Source organism: Scyliorhinus torazame, chromosome 3 (genome assembly GCF_047496885.1).
Source record: "Scyliorhinus torazame isolate Kashiwa2021f chromosome 3, sScyTor2.1, whole genome shotgun sequence".
Taxonomy (NCBI): Eukaryota; Metazoa; Chordata; class Chondrichthyes; order Carcharhiniformes; family Scyliorhinidae; genus Scyliorhinus; species Scyliorhinus torazame.
This window is the reverse complement of record NC_092709.1, coordinates 126,464,408-126,474,423: the sequence shown is the minus strand read 5'-3', so window position 1 is coordinate 126,474,423 and position 10,016 is coordinate 126,464,408. Positions and strand designations below refer to the sequence as shown.

The window sequence follows — 10,016 nt, the reverse complement described above, 5'->3', positions numbered from 1 at the left end:
GACAAAACCTCTAAGTATACAACAAGCAGAGCTGACAATCTAAATTTGGAAGCTTTGCACTTTCTGCTAACTCTGGCAGTGGAACCCGAAAATTGGTCTCTAGAACGCTTTTGGGCAGGTGTCTTGGGAGCGGCAGTTGGTGCACCAGGGTGAATCTTGTACCCAAACAGTGGATGCCACGGGGACCAATTTCTGCTCCCAGCCGTATTGTCCTACTTTTCCATTATTTCCAATCCTCAATTCCCATGGTTGCTTTCCATCAACCTCTGGTTTACATGGTTCCTATATTCTCCTTTTCCATCAGGATGACGATGTCGGTGCCTTTAAGAGTTGGCACGTACTGTAGCATCCCTTTTAAAGAGGAAGCGTCATTTGACTTCCAATTAAGCCAAGCCTAAAAGGACACGTATCAAGTGAAATGACAACTTGTCTGAATCCTCCCCCCTCCCCCCATGTCTCTTTGCTGCCCACAGGTCGCCGAATGTTGGCCAATGCTTCTCTCCCGTTGCCATGGTTTCCTCTGTTGCGTTTCCCCCCCCGTGCACCCCAGCTCTCTGATTCTCTCCCATCCCCCCGTTTCCATGGTTTCCGATTGTGCCTCTTGAACTGCCGGGATTCCCATTGTCCTTCAGCGCTGACGTGTGCCTGCGAGTGGCCTGAGAGCGCGCGTGCGCAGACCAGGGCCTGTCGTGCACTGGGAGCGCGAGTGCCGGCGGCGACCTCTTGACGTGGCACTTCCTCAGCTCGTGGATACAGAGTAACACCGAGAGCAATCTCAGCAAAAAAGCTCTACCGGGCACCAGCTGACAAGATAGCAGGCAGCACTCAGCACCAGCAAGCAACCGGCCACCGGGTAAATAGCAGCCGTCTCTTTCATGATTTTACATTTTGACCGTGTAATAATTTATTTAAAATATACTGTTTACAATGTTTCTTTTTTGCAATCATTCTGTCAACACACGCTGGCAAACGTTACCACACTGAACATTTTTCAACGAATTGAATATTCCTTTGGAGCAAAGACGTAGTAATGCATCAGTTTTATGTTTGTGGGTAGTTTGACGTGGCAATTCATTCACTGACAGCACTTGATTACTGGTCTGATGTGTCACTTCAAAGGGAAAGTAACATTTCAGCTATTGTTGACATTTGACATGGGACAATACAACACTTGGATAAATGCATGTTTAGGGGACTTCCTTTTATTATTTTCATTCTCTTATTGTCATTTTGTGAAGTATACTTGAGAAAGGTGAGGCCTTGCACACCTCCAGCTACTGGTGTAAATACAGAGAACATTTGCATTAATTGCAGGACTAAAAGGCAAATATTAAACCATCCAAATCAATATGGTTTGTTTGTTTGCTTTTCTAAAGTGAATTTTAAAGACTTGTTTTCATATCTATCCCTCCCTTTCAGGATATTTGGTTTTATGACAACATTTTCAAGCTGGAAGAATTGTATGGATTTCATACATTGCTATAAACACAGAGGGCTAAAGTGGATAGCCCCTGGAAACATACATCCAGATATACAAATTAGGAGTAGGTCATTTGGTCCCACAAATCTGCTCCACCATTCAATAAGATCTTGGCTGGTCTGATTGTGGCCTCTGCCACTTTTCTGCCTACTCACTATATTTCTTGACTCCCTTGTTAATCTGCCTTAAAATTATAATTACCCTGCCTCTGCTGTGGTCTGGGGAGGAAAGTCCCATAGACTATCAATCCTCTTGAGAGAGAAATGTATTTTAATCAAAGTAAACGTCCCCAAAAGATAGTTTGCAGTGCTTAAAGTTAGCCTGCACCTCTTAGAGGGAGGTAGGTGCCTTGTGACTCGACAAGGACTGGGAACCATGGTTGAAAATAATTTGACATGCAAAAGAATGAATATTGGCATACCAGGGAAGAGAATAGGCTTCAAGGTTTGTGGTTGCTGCACTGGAGAACTTTTGGCAGTGTTTGTTGTGATGGAGGAGATGGGAAAGACAAGAGATGTCCTGTATCAGCAAGGACGAAAGCGGCCCTCCAGACACACTGTCAAAAAGTAGTGGGAGCAGATATCTGTAGATGTCAATACCAGGAATCCAAACTGAGGACATTGACACAGTGTCAGAAGGAGCTCAATAACCTCACATGAGTAGTTAATGTCGGTGAATGCATCTTGAAATGCCATATCCTATTAGCTGTTTCACTATGCTTAGACAGTGCTCAATTCAGCACACTCCATCAATCACCTACCAATAACCTTTATCAATGAGGCCCCAGGCCTAACAATCATTTGTTTCATCTCACCCTCGCATACTCAGCTCTGCTGTAAGCCATTTACCCACATCTCTCACACACTGCTAGTTATACAATCACATTCCCGCTAGACTCGTTGCAGTCTCTTTTGCAAGAGAAAGTACTGTATATGTAGAGGCAGCAGAAGCTAACTGGAAGATGTGTGTCTGCACATTCTAACTTTCACAGAAAGAACCATGCCATTATTGGGATGTCCATTGCTGAGGCTGTGGCCAATGGCGAAACCAATGGAGGTGACCATATAATCGTTCTTAATCCTCATCACATCCCACCTTTAAGAACATTCACAAGACCCACGGGGCCACCCCAATTGATCTCCCCGTGGGACCCATCGAATATGAGCTCCCCTGCTAGTGGGCGGAGGCCCATCAGCTGGGGCTAGTAGAAATTACCTCATAAAAATCAGACCAGACTGGGACTAGCCAGAACGGTAGTCCCGTTTTTGACCTTGCTGTTGTAGGCGTTGTGGTCTTTACTTTTGTTGTCGAATTAAACTTCTTTTGGATTTAGCTTCTTGGGCAGCCTGAACGTTCATACCACCTCCCTATTCGCCTTCATGCTCTTTTGATTTACATACACAGACACACACATCTACACCCATACACACACACACTCCATGCTCTGTGCCCTTTTCCTTTCAGAGGTCCAAGATGGGCAAGCTAGCCCAGAAGTGAGGGAACACTAAGAGAGCACTGCTCCATTATTTTATTTCCCACTCTCAATCATCAGCTCAGATATTGAAACAGCAGATCTTGGAGAATAGATTGAAGGTGGAATCAGCACATGGGGTAACTCTGGTCATGATTGTGTTGCAGTCAATTCTGGGGGCAAGGAATGCGCAGGGCCAGATTGGCAGAGGGTGAGGTCGCACAGTGATTCTGCTGCAAAAGACTGGGATGAGCACTTTGGCACAAAGGGGAAACAGTGGCACAGTAATTAGCACAGTTGCCTCACAGTGCCAGGGACTTGGGTTCAATTTCAGCCTTGGGTGACTGTGGTGTCTGCATAGGTTTCCTCCGGATGCTCCGGTTTCCACCCACAGTCCAAAGATGTGCAGGTTAGGTGGATTGGCCACACTAAATTGCCCCTTTGTGTCCAAAGGTTAGGTGGGGTTACGGGGATAGGGTGGGGGAATTGGGCCTAGGTAGAGTGCTCTTTCAGAGGGTCGGTGTAGACTTGATGGGTCAAATGGCCTCCTTCTGCACTCTAAGGATTCTATGATTCTATGAAAGTGCAGAAGAACTCAAATGGTTATGCATTGTGAAATGCGTGGTGCATTGGAAAGCCCATCATAAAGCTTGCAGCCAATGTTAAACGGCTTTTGGAGTGTGGTTGAGGGGTAGTGTGAGTGCCCATCCCACAGTGATGCAAAGTGTGGCCGATATCTCAGCTTCCATTGCAGCACAAGCAACAGACACTCAACATCTAAGTGCTGCAATGGATGCTCGATGCCATCATGCAAGGTCAGCTTTTTTGTTTTGTTAATTTCGTTATTTACAGCACAGAAGGAGGCAAGTCAGCCCATCGTGTCTGCACCAGCACCCAAAGAGCTACCTAGCTAGTTCCATTCCTCAGCCCTATCTCCGTAACCCTCTAAATTAAACCGTTTAAAAATAAATCCAGCTCTCTTTTGAAACCTAGAGAATCCACTTCCACCACTCTCCCAGGCAGCACATTGCAAACCCCAACAACTCTGAGTAAAGAAGTTTCTCCTCATCTCACCCCAAACTCTCTTGCTGACCATCTTGACCCCCAGTCACTGACATACCAACTAGTAGAAACAGTATATCCTTCTTTACCCTGTCAAAATTGTTCATAATTTTGAACACCTCAATAAGGTCGCCTCTTGTTCTCCTTGGAACAGAGAAGATTAAGCCCAACTTCTCCAATCTTTCCTTGTATCTAAAATTCCTTGTTCCTGGTAACATTCAAGTAAATCTCCTCTGCACTCTCTCCACGGCTTTAACATCCTTCTTTAAAAAAGGTGCCGAGAACTGATAACAATACCCCAAACGTGGTCTGACCAATGATTTGTAGAGGTGTAGCATCACTTAATGATGATAATCGCTCATTGTCACAAGTAGGCTTCAATGAAGTCACTGTGAAAAGCCCCTAGTCACCACACTACGGCGCCTGTTCGGGTACACTGAGGGAGAATTTACAAGTTACAATTCACCTTACAAGCATGCCGGAGTTCAGGAGTCAGTTACTGCAGTAATAGAACATAGAATATACATAGAACATAGAGTGCAGAAGGAGGCCATTCGGCCCATCGAGTCTGCACCGACCCACTTAAGCCCACTTCCATCCTATCCCCGTAACCCAATAACCCCTCCTAACCTTTTTTTTTAGTCACTAAGGGCAATTTATCATGGCCAATCCACCTAACCTGCACATCTTTGGACTGTGGGAGGAAACCGGAGCACCCGGGGCAAGCCCACGCAGACACGGGGAGAACATGCAGACTCTGCACAGACAGTGACCCAGCAGGGAATCGAACCTGGGACCCTGGCGCTGTGAAGTCACAGTGCTATCCACTTGTGCTTCTGTGCTGCCCATGAGAGTAAGGGGAGATGATGGGCGCAATTCTCCCATTGGGAGTCTAAGTGCCGACGCCGGAGTGTTTCGCTCCCAGCCCCTTATTCTCCTGGGCGCAATTCTCCCATTGGGAGTCTAAGTGCCGACGCAGGAGTGTTTCGCTCCCAGCCCCCTATTCTCCTGCCCCCGGGGAGCTAGGAGCGGCGTCGCGTCATTTACGTGTGCCGTGCATTGGCGCAGCGTAAAGGCGGTGCCGCGTAAATGACGCGGCCTGTGCCGCGTAACTGGCGTCACCTGCGTATGCGCGGGTTGGCCGCGCCAACACACGCATGCGTGGTTGACGTCCGCCCCGAGGCCTCCCCGCAAGAAGATGTCAGATGGATCTTGCGGGGCGGCGGAAAAAAGGAGGTCCTCAGAGAGGCCAGCCCGCCGATTGGTGGGTACTGATCGCGGGCCAGGCCCCATTTGAGCCCCTCCCCCCAAAGGCCACCCCCCCCCCCCCAGCGTTTCTGCGCTGTTCCCGCCGGCAGCGACCAGGTTTGGACGGCGCCGGTGGGAACCTGTCGTATTGGGCAGGCCGCTCGGCCCATTCGGGCCGGAGAACCCACCCGGCGTGGGGGGGGAGAATTCCGCCCGATATCTTGACACTTCAAATGAAGCTTTGTGGATAGAGCTTAGGAATAAAAAAGGGACAGCCACATTGCTAGGTGCTTATTATGGACCCCAGATCGTCAGTTGGAAATTGAGGAGCAAATATGTGGCGGTGTATAGAAATTATAGGGTAATTATATAAGGTAATTTCAACTTTCCCAACATTAATTGGGGTAGTCATCGTGTTAAGGGCTCAGTGGAGTTCTTCAAATGTGCTCTGACCCAAATTTTAAAATCCTCTCTGGCCATGGGGGTGGTGCCAGAGGACTCAATCGGCTAATGTGGTTTCACTATTTAAGAAAGGTTGCAGAGAAAAGCCAGGGAACTACAGACCAGTGAGTCTCATGTCAGTGGTAGGGAAACTATTGGAGAAAGTTCTGAAGGAGAGAATCTATCTCTACTTGGGGAGGCAAGGTTTGATCAGGGATAGTCAGCATGGCTTTGTCAGAGGGAGGTTGTGCCTAACAAATTTGATTGAATTTTGTGCACATGTGACCAGGTGTGTCGATGAAGGTAGTGCAGTTGATGTATTTTACATGGATTTCTGCAAAGCCTTTGGCAAGGTTCCACACGCGAGACTTCTAAAGAAGACAAATGCACATAGGACACAGTTCACTTGATAAGTTGGATTCAAAATTGGCTTAGCTGTAGGAGACAGAGTGTGATGATAGGTGGCTGCTTTAGTGACTGGAAGCCAGTGTCCAGTGGTGTACCACAGTGATCTGTGCTAGGTCCAGTATTGTTTATTATTTGTGCAAATGACCTAGGTGACTATGTAGGGGGTAGGATCAGTAGGTTTGTGGATGACACAAAGATTGGCCAGGTGGTTAACAGTGAGGTTGAGTGTCTCGGGTTACAGGAAGATACAGACGGGAGGGTCAAATGGGCAGAAAAGTGGCAGATGGAATTTAACCATGGAAAGTGTGAGGGGATCCATTTTGGAAGGAGTAATTTGACAAGGAAGTATTCAATGAATAGCCTGACACTGGGAAGTTCCGAGGAACAAATGGACGTTGGCGTGTTTGTCCATAGATCTCTGAAGGCAAAAGGGCAGGTTAATAGGGTGGTGAAAAAGGCATAGATTACAAAAGCAGGGAGGTCATGTTGGAGTTGTATAGAACATTGGTGAGACCACAGCTGGAATATTGTGTGCAATTCTGGTCACCACATTATAGGAAGGATGTGATTGCACTGGAGGGGGTGCAGAGACGATTCACCAGGATGTTGCCTGGGATGGAACATTTAAGTTATCATAGAATTTACAGTGCAGAAGGAGGCCATTCGGCCCATCTAGTCTGCACGGGCTCTTGGAAAGAGCACCCTACCCAAGGTCCACACCTCCACCCTATCCCAGTAACCCAACCCAACACTAAGGGCAATTTTGGACACTAAGGGCAATTTATCATGGCCAATCCACCCAACCCGCACATCTTTGGACTGTGGGAGAAAACCGGAGCACCCGGAGGAAACCCACACACACACGGGGAGGATGTGCAGACTCCGCACAGACAGTGACCCAAGCCGGAATCGAATCTGGGACCCTGGAGCTGTGAAGCAATTGTGCTATCCACAATGCTACCGTGCTGCCCTTATGAAGAGAGGTTGAATAGGCTTGGGTTGTTTTTGCTGGAACAGAGAAGGCTGAGGGGCAACTTGATTGAGGTGTACAAGATTATGAGGGGCACGGACAATCTGGATAGGGAGAAGTTGTTCCCCTGAGTTCAAGTGTCCAAGTGATCGAAAACAAGCCGGATAAGCCTAACACTATACGTGCCTCTCAGAGGGAAGTAAGATACTGTTTCACAGAGACATGGCTCACTTCTACCTTACCGGACTGTGCCATACAACCTGACGGCTTCTCAATTCACTGGATGGACCACGTGGCGTCATCGGGCAAAGTGAAGGGTGGTGGGGTTTGCCTCCTCATCAACTCCTCCTGGTGTTCGGACGTGGTGACTGGTGAACTACTGCTCCCTGGACCTGAAATACCTGACTGTGAAGTGCCGCCCATACTACCTTCCACGGGAGTTCACTTCTGCCATCATCACAGCGGTCTACATCCCACCCCAGGCGGAAATGAAGAAGACGCTTGATGAATTGTACACCGCTATAAATAACAGTGAAACAGAATACCCGGAGGCCTTGTTCATTGTGGCCAAACCTCAAGAGTGGACTGTCAAAATTCCACCAACACTTCTCCTGTCCCATCAGGGGCCTCAACATCCTTACCACTGCTACACAAACATCAAGGGGGCCTACTGATCCATCCCCCGACCGCACATCAGAAAATCGGACCACAAGGCGATGCTCCTTCTCCTGGCCTACAAGCAGAAACTTAATTGGGAGAATCTGGTTAAGAAGGTCGTGCACTGCTGGTCCGAGGCAACAGTAGAGCTCCTATGCGACTGCTTGGAGTCAGTGGACTGGCCCACATTCAAGAACTCCGAGGCCAACCTGAATGAGTATACCGCCACTGTCAGATTTCATCAGTAAGTGTGTAGAAGATTGTATGCCGAAGAAGGTAATACATGCGTTCCCCAACCGGAAACCGTGGTTTAACCGGGAGATGCACTCGCTACTGAATTCCAGGTCTGAGGTGTTGAAGACATCTGACCGTGCTCGTTTTGAGCAGGAAACCAACAAACCGTTAACTGCCCCAGCAGCACCGGACACATCCATACCTACCATCACAACCTCCAAAGTCAGATCGGCCTTCTTGAAAGTGAACTCTCGGAAAGCAACAGGTCTTAATGGAGGCCCGGTCGTGCACTCAGAGCCTGCGTGGACTAACTGATGATTGTGTTCGTGGACATCTTTGATCTCTCCTACTCCACTCCGAGGTTCCCACCTACCTCAAGAAGACCACCATCATACTGTAGCCAAAGAAGAACCAGGCAATGTACCTCAACGACTACCGCCCAGTGGCCTTGACATCTATCATTGTGAAGTGCTTCCAGAGGTTGGTCATGTGACACATCAACTCCATACTCCCAGAATTCCTTGATCCGCTGCAAATTGCATACCGCCACAACCGGTCCACAGCAGATGCCATCTTCCTGGCCCTATACTCATCCCTGGAGTATCTCGACAAGTAGGACTCCTACGTCAGACTCCTATTCATAGACTACAGTTCCGCCTTCAACACCATAATCACAGCCAAGCTCATATCAAAGCTCCAAAACCTAGGACTTGGCTCCTCCCTCTGCAACTGGATCCTCGACTTTCTGACCCATAGATCACAATCAGTAAGGATAACCAACAATACCTCCTCCATGATAGTCCTCAGTATCAGGGCCCCGCAAGGCTGCGTACTTGGCTCCCTACTATATACTCCCTATACACACATGACTGTTTGGCAAAATTTGGCTCTAACTCCATCTACAAGTTTGCTGATGACACAACTGTAATGGGTTGGATCTCAAACACTGATGAGCCAGGGTACAGGAGGGAGATAGAGAAGCTAGTGGAGTGGTGTAACGACAACAATCTCTCCCTCAACGCCAGCAAATCTAAGCAGCTGGTCATTGACTTCAGGAAGCGAAGTATTGTACACACCCCTGTCTGCATCCTAGGTGTGCACATCACCAACAATCTGTCGTGGTCCACCTACTTCGATGCTATGAACAAGAAAACACAACAGGGCCTATACATCCTCAGGAAACTGAGGAAATTTGGCATGCTCACATTGACTCTTACCAGTTTTTACTGCGCCATAGAAAGCATCCTATGTTGCTGCATCACAGCTTGGCATGGCAGTTGCCATTAACTCTGTCTACACCTCCCACTGCCTTGCAAAAGCGGGCAGCATAATCAAAGACCCCCCCCCCCCCCCCCCAAACGTTATAGACAAATGTCTGAGAACATGCACTAACAGATTCAACAATAGCTATTTCCCCACTGTTACCAGACTCCTGAATGACTCTCTTATGGACTGAACTGATCTCTTCAATCATCTTCGCTACTGAGTAGGACTATACTTCGTATGCTTCATCCGATGTCTATGTATTTACATTGTGTATTTATCATATGTCCTATGTTTTTCATGAATGGAGCGATCTGCCTGTACTGTGCGGAGAACAATACTTTTCACTGTACCTCGGTACACGTGACCAATCTAAATTTAAAAATCTAGTTGAAGGGTCACTTACAAAGGGACACAAGCAGCAGGTTTAGAGGGGGATTTGAGGAAAAGCTTTTTTACCTGAATGGTGATGACGGTCTGGAATGCACTGGCTGGAGGGTGGTAAGGGCTGGTTGCCCCAACTCCTTTAAAAAAAAGTACCTGGATGATCACTTGGCACATAACATTCAAGGCTTTGGGCCAAGTGCTGGCAAATGGGATCAGGTAGGCAGGTCATGTGGCATTCATTTGTCGGTAGGGGCTCGATGGGCCGAAGTTCCTCTTCTGTACTGTTATTCTTAAAAAAAAAAGTTTATTCTCCTTTTTCACTTTCTCCCAAATTTACACCCACCAACAACAAACAATAATCAGTAACAAATATGTCAATCCCCATATCAATAACA

At 47.7% G+C, this 10,016-nt stretch overlaps 1 protein-coding gene across 1 annotated transcript in view; it reads left to right on the top strand.

Annotated features, from left to right (window-relative positions):
* Window positions 1-682: 682 nt before the first annotated feature.
* LOC140408667 (protein transport protein Sec24D-like) overlaps window positions 683-10,016 on the top strand; it is a 278,487-nt gene continuing 269,153 nt past the window's right edge. Inside the window, exon 1 of the mRNA XM_072496182.1 lies at window positions 683-853. The gene's annotated coding sequence lies outside the window, so the exon portion shown is untranslated. The remainder of the gene's footprint in view (window positions 854-10,016) is intronic.